The sequence below is a fragment of the Zootermopsis nevadensis genome, unplaced genomic scaffold (genome assembly GCF_977971745.1).
Source record: "Zootermopsis nevadensis isolate Lab colony 2312 unplaced genomic scaffold, Znev_1.0 Znev_ptg000046l, whole genome shotgun sequence".
Classification (NCBI taxonomy): Eukaryota; Metazoa; Arthropoda; class Insecta; order Blattodea; family Termopsidae; genus Zootermopsis; species Zootermopsis nevadensis.
In genome coordinates, this window is record NW_028259178.1 from 549,172 (window position 1) to 564,973 (window position 15,802).

A 15,802-nucleotide genomic window follows, 5' to 3' on the forward strand; every position below is an offset into this window, starting at 1 on the left:
CTTTATGAAAAATAATTTCGACAGATCTTCACGAAAGCATGGCAATTTATTGCAGAATAAACGCACGTAGGATTCGTGCAAAGTTGCCTATAAATTCTTTTCTGATGCAGACTACTAGAAAATTACCTATCACGAAATATAGGGGTATCTAAAGTAATACTAAATTATTTTATTTAAAGGTCTTACAAATTAATATTTAAAATTAAAACCATAATTTATCATTGATTAATTAAACAATATATTATTTAATAAAGTGCAAATAATGACTACATGAAACATGTTTATGTATTTATGAGAGTTCCAAGCTTAATACCACAGCCGTAGCGTATCTTTTGGTGCATTTGTTTAATATTAGAACAGTGCCTTCAGTGTTTGTGTATGAAAATTTTACAACTTCTTACATTTTCTGCAAAAATACTTGCCCTATTTCGATATGTATCGTTGAATGTCTCAGAAAAAAATTATCCCTAAAAAAAGAATCTTTACAAGGACTCAAACCAAGGACAGATATTTTGGGGTTTGGCCTCCTTTTCTGGAATGTTCACTTGGAAACAAATTTCGTCTCGGTCCAGTTCCCTGACTGCAGGATCTACCCTCACCGGGACTCCAACTCAGGACACTTTTTAAAAAGTTTTGGTCTTTCTATATTCTCTTCCTGTTACCAAAAAATGAGTGTGCCAAGTTTGGCAAAAATCGATAAATCAGCTCTCAAGTTGTAAGTGAAAGTTCGTTCGCACGTACATGCATACGCGAGCACACAATTTAAATTCTACATAAAAATTACTAAATTAAGACTCCCCAAATACAGCCCATAAAATTTGAATTATTTCTTAAGCTAATGCAGAAACATTAATAAAACCAAACTTTGGATTGGCATTAATATTGCAAAGAAATAGCATAAATTCTAAGATGGTTGTCATCAGGGTTGTTGCACCGTGTAGTGTGGTAGAAGTTTTTCGAATTTTCTGAGCTCTCAGTCCTGATGATGGAGGCAGCATGGACATGTTAAACGTTGAAGGAATTCTACCGAACTACACGGCGTAAAAAGCCAGAAGACAGCCATCTTCCTACGGACAAGCGTAAAATATAAAATTTTTGATAAAAGATCGAAAAGGATAGAGTGAGTTGCAGTAACGTCAAAGTAAGAAATTGGTCCACGAAAATCTGTTCGTCACAATTTTCCTCGCCATCTCAGACTATGACGTAAAATGTCGAAATTAATTTTCCACTCGTTGAAGTTGCATTTAATAATTGCAAATAAATATTATAAATCAGTTCTGACGAAAGTCGCTTACATTAACTGAAATTTCACAAAAGATTTAAGAATGCAAAGGAATGGCTTGGTGATTTTGCAAAATGACACATAAAGAGAAAGGAGCCCTCACAAACTGAGAGTGTCGCCCCTTTTCCTCCATCCCCGCCACTCTGTAACTTCTTTTAATGCTACTGATCTCTGTCCAACATGTTCAAATGTTGTGTTCTAATTAAAATATGCCAAGAGACAATTTTAATTTGCAAAACAATTACTTTTACAACGACCAGGTTTTTAGAAAATCATGAATAAGACATTCCAGATTGCGTATAAATTTCTGCTCGATGATTCATTTTAACAAAAACACGAAGATAAGGGCCTCGTTCTTTTGACATTTTAGGGGGAATGTACAGTCATCCGTGATGCTTAACCAATCACCAGGTCCTCAACAAATGCGGGGAACTGAATGTCATTTGTTTCTGACCTACGACCGGGAATCAAACGGACCTCCGTAATCAACGAGTGAGTGATGAAAATGCTTGGGCTATTTATTACTGGAAGAGTGCCTGGAGTGTACCGCAGGAACATCAGACAACTGCTTACATTCCTTATCAATGTTAATTTCAGTAAAGATTAAAATCTGTATTCTTTAACATGCCAGTAAAATCTGCCCCCATAAGACTCGAACCAAGGACAGATGTCGGGTCTCTAACCTCAGGTCCTGTAATTTCTTCTCCGAAACGAACGTATTTTGCCTTGGATTCGTACCTTTATCGGGGTTACGCTCCTATCAAGAGAGACCATCCTTGTCATGACTCGAACCGAGGACAGTTTGTCAGTGTCGAGGTCTCTGTTCCTGTAATCGCCTCTTCCAAATAAAAATCTCTGATCGAGGCGCCATTGTTCTCTCTCGCTTAGATTCGGTGTTAAAGGAACCGCCCTTGCCGGGAATCGAACTCAGGAAACATTTTCTCTCCCCCAGGGATGGACTCAACAGCGCCCGGGCAAGATTACTAAAACCGGGCGTTAATCTTAGACAAGGCCAAATGAAATTGTAAAATTCTCTTCATTCCTCTTTTCAAAACTTTTAAATGTATTTCCTTCTTACAGAGAAAATATTTTATATTAATTTATGGAATGCAACCAAATTTTATCTTTGAGTAATTCTCTTTTTATTAAAGAATGTGTAAATATAGGTCGACAATGGTCAGCTTTTATATGAACAACTGCGCGTACAACAATGTAAACAGAAGTATTGGAGTTTCTAAAACACACCCCCAACAATATTGACTGAGCATGCCTTAAGGTTCATATCTCATTTCTTATGCATGCATTATAATAGACTGAATGAACCTTATCGGAATCCATTCCTTTACTAACTGTTACGTCATAGATTCCTTCGGCATTGTCGCATTAGTCAACAATCCGCTTTCGTCCTTTTGCAAAAAGCTGAGTTGTGAGTCGCTTGTAGGAGAAGTGTGTCGTGGAGTAGACACTTTTGTGCTTTTAAAAGTCTTCCACAATAACCAAGGCACTTCCTTATATTCCGTGAATTACTAAGAAATTCCTCCACTCTCTCCATTTCATTTCGTCGGTGGACATCGAGGATTCTCCCTCCCGAAGAAAGAGTGAGGTAAAGGCAACCTATTTATTATTATTATTATTATTGCTAATAGCATTTACATCTGTGAACTTTGGAAGAGAATTAGACTTGTCTTCTTTCTAACATAAATTCAATTAATTATTCCACTGACGTCTGTTTGTTTACGACATTATTTATAATAAAAGAAATTCCATTAATAGCGTGGGATTCGATTTCCTAAAGCCGCAAGACATGTCAGTAGCCGAAATTCTCGATGAAACTGTTTAAAGCCTTGAAAGCCTGGTGGCAATCCTTTAAATACATTAACCGGTTGCTCTTTGTAATGGCGAAGTGTAGTGTTCTCTGTGCGGTACGGACTGGACGACCTTCGGCTTCAAATTGTTAATAAACGGGGCTTCTGTTACGAAAAATAATTCTTTCACTTTAGATTCCTTGATCCATGAGCTTTGTTAGAGCTTTTGAGCGAGCTGCAAGGAATTCGTTTTAATTTTATTAATAATTGTCTGAATAAACCGAAATGCTCTCCATTCCGTAAGCGTCCACTCCTTAACACCCCAAAGCAGGAGACGTCCGAGGGTGGTGTTTGTAAAATGGAGAATGTTTTTAATTTGGGAGCATGTGATCGAGGTTGGGTGTCCAACAAAACCTCGCAGGTGTGAACTGAGTTTTCCGTTGCGAAACTTTTCAGAAAATAAGATCGAGAAATATGTTCGCTGCTTCGGTTCGCTTCAATGTAGTGACCTCCGGCCTTACCTCCACCTCTTAGAAGCGGACGTCCACTTCCGGTCTAAACACGCGTTAATTGAACGAGTCCTTTAGGAATGAAAGTGAAATAGCAAATGTTAATTAATTGATATAAAAGACCCACAACCTAATGAAGAGTAGAGTTAAAATTCCCTTATGGAGGAACCAATAATTGTTACGTCATAGTTTCGTCGGCATTGTTGTATTAGTGTATATTGACATCAACAATCGGAAAGAATAGCTGTGAAAAGCTTGTACAAGTTTTGCGTTGGAGAAGAGATACTTTTGTGCTGTTAAAAACCTTTCAGAATAACCTCTGTACCATTCTTTGGAAGGTTCATTATCCTTCCCTGAAGACTGTTTTAACTAAACAGTGGTCAGTCCCACAAATTCCTCCTCTGCATGTTCGGACATTTATTCCAATCTTCTCTTGTCTATTAACACACGATCGATTTGGTTGTTGGTTATTCCATCTGGTGATCTCCACGTGTATTTCTCTATTTGTCTCCTAGGGAAGAAAATAGAACTGATTATCATGTTTTTTCTAGTGGCTAAATCAACGAGCCTTTGGCCAGTGTCATTGGATGTGTCGTGTAGACTTTGTTTAGGTCGCCCACCATCATTTTGGCATCATTAGATGGTCTGCTGTCTATTATCTGCTCCAGTTTATTTAGTTAATGCTCCTGCTTAAGAAGGGTTCCAACATTCCACGTGCCATTCTCAATATCCTTAACTTTCCGATTTATTGAGGTTTCGAAACGTCTTCCTTTTTACGGTGCAAAGTTGGTAGCCTTGCAACCAAATCCCAAACTGGAGGACCAGGGCACCTGTCTTAGTCTGACCTCTGCCCCTCGACCAATCAGGCTAAGGAGGCCCTACCAGTAGCTCTCGAGGTCACTGGGGTACTCGGCCCTACCACCACCACAAGGTGCAGGTACCATGAAGTGAGGCTGGCTGGAGCTATTTTACAGAATTCGTAATTAATTCTTGAATTATTCTTTTTCGTTATCAGCTTACATGATTTCTACAGAGGTCATTAAACGTTTGAATAATTTAAATTAATTATTTTTGGACATACATTTCTGTTTCTTATTTTCAGATACTTCTTCTGTGAATCATCTTTTCTGCAAGAGAATTCCCAGTTGGCGGAGTGTCAACGTTTTCAAACTCTCTTTTGCAGACCGCGAGACAATAAAATTATGGCGAACTTAATACAAGAGGTCCTGTCGGAACTCAAATGTCCTGTATGCATGGAATATCTTCGGCCGCCCATAATAATTTGTGCCAATGGCCACTGCACCTGCGACAATTGCAGATCACAAGTGAAAAATTGTCCGGTCTGCAGAGGTAAATTTCTGAAGGTCAGAATTCGTGTTCTGGAAAGTGTGACAAGGAAATTGATCGTCCGATGCAAAAACTACACTTTCGGCTGCAATGCGAGATTCCTAAAAAATGACACGATTACCCATGAAAAAGTATGCTCACAGCGGAAATACAAGTGCCCCATAACAGGATGCACTTGGAATCGTCCTCTTGCTATGATGAAGAGCCATCTGATGGAGAAACATGGCGTCTCCGCCGGTAAAGAATCTGGTGTAGGCGTCATTTCTTTGAAAAACTTTGCGGTTAAAAAAACCTGGCTTTGCATAATATTCTTTAGGTCTGAAATATTTGTCCACGTGTCTCAAGTCAGAGGCGATACGCTTTATACCTGCGCGTTTCACGTTGGACCTGAGAACAAATCTAAGGAGTTTGGATATCGTGTGGAAATCAACCGAGCAGCGGGGAAGGAACAGGCATCAGCCAATCACACAGTTCGGAACTACGAGAATGGATTTGATCACACTATCAAGTCTGGCAACTGCGCCAGTTTCAATTACAATTTTGCCAAGAAATGTGCCTTACGTGGCAACAGACTTGACATGAAAGTTCAAATCCTTTCTTTGGAAACTAAAGACGGCCCCACATCATAAACTACAAAAATATATTCAGAGAATTATTGCATTATATTTTGCAAGTTTCTCTTAAGTTTTACTTCTTATTTTAAGGAAATAATTTAAGGAACTTAATGGCATGAAAGCTTAAAAGCAAAGATGACTTTAAACTTGAAGATTATTTTATTCTGCTAAAATTAGAACACGTATTTTCCCTTGTCAGGAAGTTTCATTCGTAATATAAAGACTCCAGTTGTAACGTCATCTTATTTTATTTTATTTGTGCTGAATTTATGTATGTTAATGTGTAAAAGTAAATAGTTAGTGACAAACTGAGACTCTTGTTAAAATGTTCTCAGTAATTTCCATTCGTTGTTGCCTGATTCAAGTTTTAGATTCTGTGTTAATGAGACTGTTTCAAAGACAACGAAATTGTTATAATGTCCATGTACGAATAATAACATTTGTCACATTATTTGTTGGAATAACATTGCTGGATTATAGTTTAATTATAATAATCTTAATTTGTGATTTGTGTATGCACTAAAATACTTTACATTAGGATATTTCACAGTTGTTTAAAAATAGAGTGCACTTTATTAATATAAAATCCTATTGTACGATTTGCGTTCGATTCACAATACGTAGTTTGTACTTGGTGTATCTTAAAAGTTAGATTTCAATTTCTGGAATGTGCTTCAGTCTTTGAGTTGAAACTTTTATAAGAGTTTAATATGAAGCTAATAAAAGTAAAGAAATCCAAATAACTGAGTCGTCTATTATCAAATTTCAATTTATGAAAAATAATTTCTACAGATCTTCACGAAAGCATGGCAATTTATTGCAGAATAAACGCACGTAGGATTCGTGCAAAGTCGCCTATAAATTCTTTTCTGATGCAGACTACTAGAAAATTACCTATCACGAAATATAGGGGTATCTAAAGTAATACTAAATGATTTTATTTAAAGGTCTTACAAATTAATATTTAAAATTAAAACCATGATCTATCATTGATTAATTAAACAATATATTATTTAATAAAGTGTAAATAATTACTGCATGAAACGTGTTCATGCATTTATGAGAGTTCCAAGCTTAATACCACAGCCGTAGCATATTTTTAGGCATTTGTTTAATATTAACACAGTGCCTTCTGAGATTGTGTATGAAAATTTTACAACTTCTTACATTTTCTGCAAAAATACTTGACCTATTTCGATATGTATCGATGAATGTCACAGAAAAAAAAATATCTCTAAAAAAATAATCTTTACAAGGACTCAAACCAAGGACAGATATTTTGGGGTTTGGCCTCCTTTTCTGGAATGTTCTCTTGGAAACAAATTTCGTCTCGGTCCAGTTCCCTGACTGCAGGATCTACCCTCACCGGGACTCCAACTCAGGACACTTTTCCAATGTTTTGGTCTTTCTATATTCTCTTCCTGTTACCAAAAAATGAGTGTGCCAAGTTTGGCAAAAATCGATAAATCAGCTCTCAAGTTGTAAGTGAAAGTTCGTTCGCACGTACATGCATACGCGCACACACAATTTAAATTCTACATAAAAATTACTAAATTATGACTCCCCAAATACAGCCCATAAAATTTGAATTATTTTTTAAGCTAATGCAGAAACATTAATAAAACCAAACTTTGGATTGGCATTAATATTGCAATGAAATAGCATAAATTCTAAGATGGTTGTCGTCTGGGTTGTTGCACCGTGTAGTGTGGTAGACGTTTTTCGACGTTTCCGAGCTCTCAGCCCTGATGATGGAGGCAGCAAGGACATGTTAAACGTTGAAGGAATTCTACCAGACTATACAGCGTAAAAAAAGCCAGAAGACAGCCATCTTCCTACGGACAAGCGTAAAATATAATATTTTAGATAAAAAATCGAAAAGGAAAGAGTGAGTTGCAGTGACGTCAAAGTAAGAAATTGGTCCACGAAAATCTGTTCGTCACAATTTTCCTCGCCATCTCCGACTATGACGTAAAAAGTCAAAATTAATTTTCCACTCGTTGAAGTTCCATCTAATAAATTTCAAATGAATATTATAAATCAGTTGTGACGACAGAGTTCAGGGCCAGCTGTAATCATGCCAAAACCTTCTTCTGAAGCAAATGTCAGTATTTTACGTATTTATCGTCAAAAATTATATAATTTCTTTGTTTTGGACCAAATAACTTCAATGGCTAGCCAAATAATTTTACGAGAGGTTAATCCGAGTTAAATCCGTCTTCCACGATCACGAATCCTTTGTAAATTTTCTTATGTTGTAAAGTGATACTTCGTGAAGGATGATTTGTATTTTGACTATTCGCCACAAACATAATTTTGCTCTTTTGCTGTGTATGGGTGTTAAACCCGGTGCCTCATATTTGTGGAAAATGACAGGATTAGTGTATTTTACGAATAGGTTGCAAGGATAATATTTGGACCAAAAATAGTGCGATGATCAAATCAAGGAGACTGAGACGGCTGAGATGATAAGAAATACTCACAAAATTTTAGGTTTCAAAGTCTGAAGGAAAAAATTCAGTGGGAAGACGTGAGAGTAGATAAAATGGATTTTTAAAAGAAATGGAATTGGATGGTTGTTGATTTGATTAAATTGGTTCAGAATGGTTATTGTTAGTGCCCACTGTCAATATTCGATTTCCATGAAATGGTCTCGTTCCAAAAAAAATGGATTCTGCTCGTCGTCAGTTTGACAACTTCAAAGCCTTCAAATTGACAATTTCTTTCACCAGTAAATGTTTTCGTATGTGCCCACTTGCAGCCTTTAACACAATTTACAATCTTCCACTTTTATCAATATAATTACGACTAACAATTAAATAAAAACAATTGAATGATGCTTTGGGTTTACGTTCGATAATTCGAAGCTTTAAGGTCGATAATCCCTCCAAAACGTTAGCATAGCATTGTTTATGACGGCAAAGACAATGTGCACTTCGCTTAATGGATTCGTTATAACAGTAACAATACTAAACTGTGGTTTAGGGTTATATTACACGGGAGTGAATTCCCGCTTAGAACGAGATGAGTCTGTTGCAGTGTCTGCTGGCCCCTTCGCCGAAACCCTCGCGTCAGAACGAATTAGCAGCGATGAAAACCAGAGAGTAGCGACTTCGATGCGGAAAATTAGGAATCACATTTATTTCGGCGTGGCGGGTGGTAGGGATGGAAGGGGGTGCAGTGGGAACAGAACAATATTTGCACTGGACTGCAGACGATGGTTTGGCAGTCGTTGTTGCCCATTTCTTCACAAAATCAAACGTTCAGTAGACAGACATTTCTCCGTTACGTATTGTAAACCAAAATCAAAACTTCTTAAATATTAAACAGGATTTGAGGTTCTCACAGCCGTGAGTGCAAAGAGTCTTTTGGCCGTGTGGTCTGGTAATAGTTTAACATTGTCCTGATGATGGAGGCAGGAAGGAAACACGAAACACCGGTAAACTTCTACCAGACCTTTACTTAAATATTCATGTTAAATCTTACATACAAAATTCAAATTGAGTTTGTTCTTGATGAGATTTTTGAGTAATAAAGAACGACAAGGAATTTAAGCAGTAAGGTTGCGGGATTCGGCCATGTTTTAATTTCGAAACCTTTTAAAGTTAGTCTTGAAATAAAATGTACACGATATTGCAGTAAAGTAACAATTCATTTAACGACACTGAATATTTCACGACAGACGTGGTCATACATCGCATTCAGCTTCACAGTGTAATTGCCTCCAAATCCAATTCATTGTTGCATCCATAACAATTGTACCGTAGCCGGAATATAAATTTTTTTTCATCATAATTCCCTTATCGATAAGCATTATTTATTATACACGAAATAAAATAAAATTGAAGAAAATTACTCGTGGAATTTTGAGCGCCGTTGACATCTGGCAATTAAAATTATATTTACTTTTAAATTAGAATTCAACCCACAGCGCCTTTAAAACACGAAGTCAGAAATATTAATCACGTGGCAGTATTCAGTCTCGCCCCCTAACTCCCTCCGAGTTCTGTCACGTGTTAGGCGTACATCAAATGAGAACTGTAAATTCCGACACACAGCAAATGATGACAAATGCTGATTACACGACATCCGACTGGTGACATATATTCAACTCATTATACGAAGTCAATGGTTTGTTTAATGACGCTTTCCCAGCTGTTGTGACTGTACAACTCTGTAGTCGAACTCAGAACGTGTGGTCAGTTATTTAGTTTTAAAGTCAACCCCCCCCCCCCCCGAGCCCGAAGACCACTCCTTTTCGGCTGTCAGCAGTCAGACTACTCGCCTCTCGTCTGCAGGGGTCACTCTTATCAGAAGTAACTGTGTACCACCACAGCACGTTCGCAATCCGAGTTTCAAAAATGTGCGTATTAGCCTCGCGACGTAACTCTGTCTCTCCAAGCATAACATTTCATTAAACTCGATGTCTGTGAGTTTTACGAAAATATGGCGACACGTTACATTTTTTTGTTAAAGTCACAAACGTTTCTGGGCCCTAAAATGACTAGGTGGGGGATCCCCCACGGAATAACGAGGGGAATCCTTGATTATAACGTCGTCGGTGTCATTTGCTAAAGGTCACATTCCGTCTTATTTTGCGGTCAGAATGGTTTATAATTGTGTGCGACATGAACCACGCGGGAGTCTTATGTTCGTGAAGATATCCATCAACGTTCAGGTTGATCAATGGATGGAAATGTAACCCCTCTACGATCTTGCAAATACAAACCCTTTACTCCGAATAAGTACCCCCGTCTGCCAACAGATAGCACTCACATCCGGTCCACTCCGAAAGAATAACTACGTTATCACTGACGAATTATTTCTGATGTAACATCAGCTCAGGAGCTCCCAATAAATTCTATAAAAGTAAGGTTTAAAAATAATAAGGTAGGAGGATGTATGTCCTACCTCTCCAAAAATCAGCAAATTTTCCTTTTGTATTTATGTATTTCGTACGATTCTCACTGTAAACAACGATCATTTCCTTAAACAGCGTTAACCAGTTGATATTTTTAATGGTGAGGCGTTGTGTTTTCTTCGCGGTACGGACTGAATTCTTAAATATTATTTGAACGAGTCTCTGCTCTAAATGGTTAATTAATTATCAGAATAAATTATATTATTTCCTTAAACAGCGTTAACCAGTTGATCTTTGTAATGGTGAGGCGTTGTGTTTTCTTCGCGGTACGGACTGGATTCTTAAATATTATTTGAACGAGTCTCTGCTCCAAATGGTTAATTAATTATCAGAATAAATTATATTATTTCCTTAAACAGCGTTAACCAGTTGATCTTTGTAATGGTGAGGCGTTGTGTTTTCTTCGCGGTACGGACTGAATTCTTAAATATTATTTGAACGAGTCTCTGCTCTAAATGGTTAATTAATTATCATAATAAAAATCTATTATTTTCTTAAACAGCGTTAACCACTTGATCTTTGTAATGGTGAGGCGTTGTGTTTTCTTCGCGGTACGGACTGGATTCTTAAATATTATTTGAACGAGTCTCTGCTCCAAATGGTTAATTAATTATCAGAATAAATTATATAATTTCCTTAAACAGCGTTAACCAGTTGATCTTTGTAATGGTGAGGCGTTGTGTTTTCTTCGCGGTACGGACTGATTTCTTAAATATTATTTGAACGAGTCTCTGCTCCAAATGGATAATTAATTATCAGAATAAATTATATTATTATCTTAAACAACGTTAACCAGTTGATCTTTGTAATGGTGAGGCGTTGTGTTTTCTTCGCGGTACGGACTGATTTCTTAAATACTGTTCAGTAGATCGTCAGATTCAGATCTCTCCTCAGTTTAGCCAGCCGTTCGTCGAAGGAAGCTCCAGTGGACCTCGGCAGAATCTAAGGCTGACCCTGCCATGGACTGAGAAGCCAACAGCTGAAGGTGACCACGGAAACACGGATGACCTGCATCCATCATCTTATGTTGTATTATTACACGACTTTATCAATAAAGCCCCCCCCCCCCCCCCCCAATAGGAACTTCTAAATTATGTTCCAAACTTCCAAATTAATAGTCTCAGCTTTCTCAAATACAAAATTTCAAAATTCCGTCTTCTCTGCCAATTATCGCACTGACGTTTTCACTCTTACTTTATCCTTAACAGAAGGACGAGCGGGCATTGCCTGGGGACCTTCTAACTATAAGATGTTCTTTCTCCCCGCCCCCCGGAAATCGAAGTGTCTCCCACTTCTCCCACACCAAATTTCCTCTTTCAGAGGGTTAGATAATTCCACGTCCTCTCTGAAATGTGCATTAGGAGATGTTATGAGTTTCGTATCAACTGTGGTTGTCGTAGTTTATTTAATGAGCCCAGTGGAATATGGAGTACCACTATAAACAAAAACCTCCACTCGACCCTATATGGAGATCATCTGCACCTGATATTCTGTACGACGCCAACAGACGCACAAATTTCGTCTTTGTGGAAAAACCACGTTTTCTATCGTTACTATTAAAGACATCCAAGATACATCGTAATTCCATATCACGAATTATCTTCCGCGTTATAGCACCTTCCCACTGTAACTCCTAAATACAGCCTGAAGTCAAATACTTCCACCAAGCACAGGCAACTCTCGGTTTACGAACGTCACAATTCATTCAAGTAGATAGAGTTCCTTTTAAAACGAAACGTATAGTAAACACAATTGTAAGATTTAAACAAATAAACTTTTTTAAAAAATGTATTTATTACAATAATTATCAGAAAACTACTATACGATAATTACACTGAACTGTTCTTGGTTTATAAAACTAATCCAGCCAGTAAAAAGACGTTGGTTTACAAGCCACGCCGCGTAGAATGTTTTCTCGTGGCAAAGAACTCGGTGATTCCCCCTATTATAATATAATAGGATTATCACTTGCCTTGACTCGGTTATCATCGACGGTCAAGCGTAGTTCTGCATTTGGTGACTTAAAAATATATTATATAATATACAGAGTAAGTCAAAAGTATGTTTACAAACTTCGTGTGCGTGTTCCTGGATCAAAAATAAGAAAAAATGTTCCTATGAATATGGGGTCGCAAATGTTTTATTTTCGAAATAATAGCCAAAAATAATTTTCAATGTATGCCTTTATTGCCAAGTATAAGGACAGGGATGTTTCCTTATTACAGATGTTCAAAGGTTGTTCCTCCATCCCCCACACATGCCCGAGCACGACGTACACAAGACTGACGAATTCGTTCGTACACACCAGAGTTTCCTCGAATCATCTGGCATGCATTCTGCAAACGTTCCCATACGTCGTCATCATTGTTTATGGGTGTTGCATAAACGACGGACTTCAAGTCACCCCACAGATAAAAGTTCAATGAAGTCAGGTCCGGAGACCTCGGTGGCCACCGAGTCCAATCCATCGCTGAGGGAACTGTTCATTGAGATGATCTCTGACGCAATGGGAGAAGTGTTCTGGAGCTGTGTCGTGCATAAACCACGTTTGTCTTCTTGTATTCAGTGGTACGTTTTCGAAGAGACGTGGCAAATGTCTTCTTAAGAATCGCCTTTATGTAGGTCCTCTTAGACGCGATGGAAGCATGTCGCCAACAATTCCTGCACAAATTTTAATTAAAAGTCTTTGCTGAAAGCTGGATTCTCTTTGACATAATCATTCATTGAAACTTATTTTTGGCTATTATTTCGAAAATGAAACATTTGCGAACCCATTTTCGTAGGAATATTATTTCTTATTTTTGATTCTGGAAACACGCACACGAAGTTTGTAAACTTACTTCTGGCTCACACTCTATACACATAACGAACATCTTGGAACGGAGCTGGTTCGTAAACCGAGAGTTGCCTGTTATACATCATTCTCGGCCCAGCTGCCACCACTCAGTGTGCGTTCGTCCAGATGCAATTCGCGTCGCATCGTAATCTACTTCTGCGGCAGCCTTCATTTGTTCGAAACACTAAAAACCACATGGCCCCTCCCACGTGTTCGGGGATCCGCGAGTTTAAGGGTCAGAAAGGGCTCGCTGTGTGCACTCCGTTATCAGAAACACGTATCTGACGTCCGTTTTGCCTGCCTCAAGGCGCGTGCAGCAGCAGCTAAGACGACCAATGAAAATGTCACGTGACATACTTAGTTTCCGGCGTCGAAGAAATTGTTCCTCATTGAACATACTTTGTCAATAAAGACTTCAACTCATCCACTCCTACAAGTATCACTTAAGAAATTAAGTCACGACGCACGGCGTCGTTTCGAATGACATCCGGAAACTCGCGTATTTTAAAAATGGCGTCTCTGCCTGCGTCGGTTTGTTAACATCCTCCAAAACGCGTCCGGAGGCTTCTGACTGACTTCACTTGTAATTCGTAATCGACAATTGTACGCCTAGCGTCGAGACGCTTGTACATCGTCACGTTCTATAGAATCCCAATGTTCATCTTTACTAATATTGTGGTTCTTGGGGCCGTCGCGACGCTTGGCGCACCGATGTCCAGCGTCGGTTTTCCGACGCCGTGTCGTACCGCATCCCTAGACGATTGTGCGCAAAGTATGGTGTTCAAAGTTGGCGTCGTGACGCTCAGAGACGTCCTTCCTTCATCTTTTGTCGTACGTTCACGTGGAAAATTTTGTAGACGTCCCGACGCTCATCGTGGCTTCATTTGCAGTGAAAGAGTTTCGTAAAAAACAGGCAACAAACATCTGGCAATTGCAACCTTCCACGTAAGGTCGTTCAGTCGACCTTTGGCTAAAAGGGTTAATAAGCTTCATTAAACATCAGCGAGATGGAGAAGAGAGATTGACGCTTCATTTATCGGGGAGGGTGGACATCTGCTACGAAGGTCCCCAGGCAGTGCCCGCTCGTCCTTCTGGTAATGGTAGGCTTACTGAAGCAGAGAAGGTAAAAGAATAAAAAATTCGACAAAGGACAGAATCTGAGCAGGGACTTAACTGTGTTGGAACACAGTCTTAAATTGGTCTAGCGGTTAGAACGCTGGCCTTGTAATCCTGGGGTCTCGGGTTCGATTCCCGGCGGTGCCCGAATTTATAACTTGTGTTGGGCAAGGCCGTGGTCTAGGCAACACGGAGTTTTCCTCCGTGGCATCCCAACAATTACTCCATTCACACACAGAAGAAGGCAATGACAAACCACTTCTGGATCATCTGCCAAGAACGTATATGAACAGGCCCCAGTCCGAGAAAAGGATGGAAGGATCCTGTTCATATGGACCTGTCGTCAGACAGAACACTAAATAATAATAAGATGAGGTGGTCTAGCGGTTAGAACGCTGGCCTTGTAATCCTGAGGTCTCGGGTTCGAATTTATAACTTGTGTTGGGCAAGGCCGTGGTCTAGGCAACACGGAGTTTTCCTCCGTGGCATCCCAACAATTACTCCATTCACACACAGAAGAAGGCAATGGCAAACCACTTCTGGATCATCTGCCAAGAACGTATATGAACAGGTCCCAGTCCGAGAAGAGAAAAGGATGGAAGGATCCTGTTCATATAGACCTGTCGTCACACAGAACACTAAATAATAATAAATAATAAGAATTCAGTCCGTACCGCGAAGAAAACGCCGTTTAGGAAGTAATATTCTGGGAGTCATACGAAACCCGCAAACAGAATAATCATGCGTTGCTGGTTAATAAAGCAGGTGGGAAATGTACAAACCACTGGGCTCTGAAGAGCTAGGAAAATGAACAAGCTTGTAGTTCACGTCAAATTATCTAAAAACAGTAATTAAAGACGGCGTGTTTGGGCGTTACCCTTTTTTGAGTTCACTGATTATAACGTGGGTCACATGGGGTTCATGTTTCGCTCGGGTTACTCACTGCCATCTGCACGGCTCAGTAACAGCGCCAGTCTGCATTATCATTCCCCGCCCCTCAACTTGACACCCGACTCCGCCGGTGGGAGGTAACCAGCGCTGACCGCGGGCGGACGGAGATTCCGTTACACCAAATTTGTCCTGGGCGTCGTCTGCTCTCTGAGACGCTGGTCCTCAAACACGTGATCACACGTTCCTTCTCGGATTTTGCGGAACTCAGACTTTCTTTCGTCATATAATCACTTCGACTGTGCCCTGAGACAGCTTGGCCCTTTTATTAACCTCTAACCCACCCCTAGATCTCACAAGAGGTCACGTTCTTGGATTTATTTTATCGTAAATATTTCTTGTCTGCGTCATACCAAATTTCATTCAGCAGAGCCTTAGAAACATTTCGCTCAGGACTTTTCTTACTTTCTTTCTATCCGAAAAA

At 39.2% G+C, this 15,802-nt stretch overlaps 1 protein-coding gene across 1 annotated transcript in view; it reads right to left on the reverse strand.

Annotated features, from left to right (window-relative positions):
- The window catches only part of Use1 (Vesicle transport protein Use1), a 216,326-nt gene that overhangs the window by 102,878 nt on the left and 97,646 nt on the right, over positions 1-15,802 (reverse strand). The gene's annotated exons all lie outside the window — the stretch shown is intronic.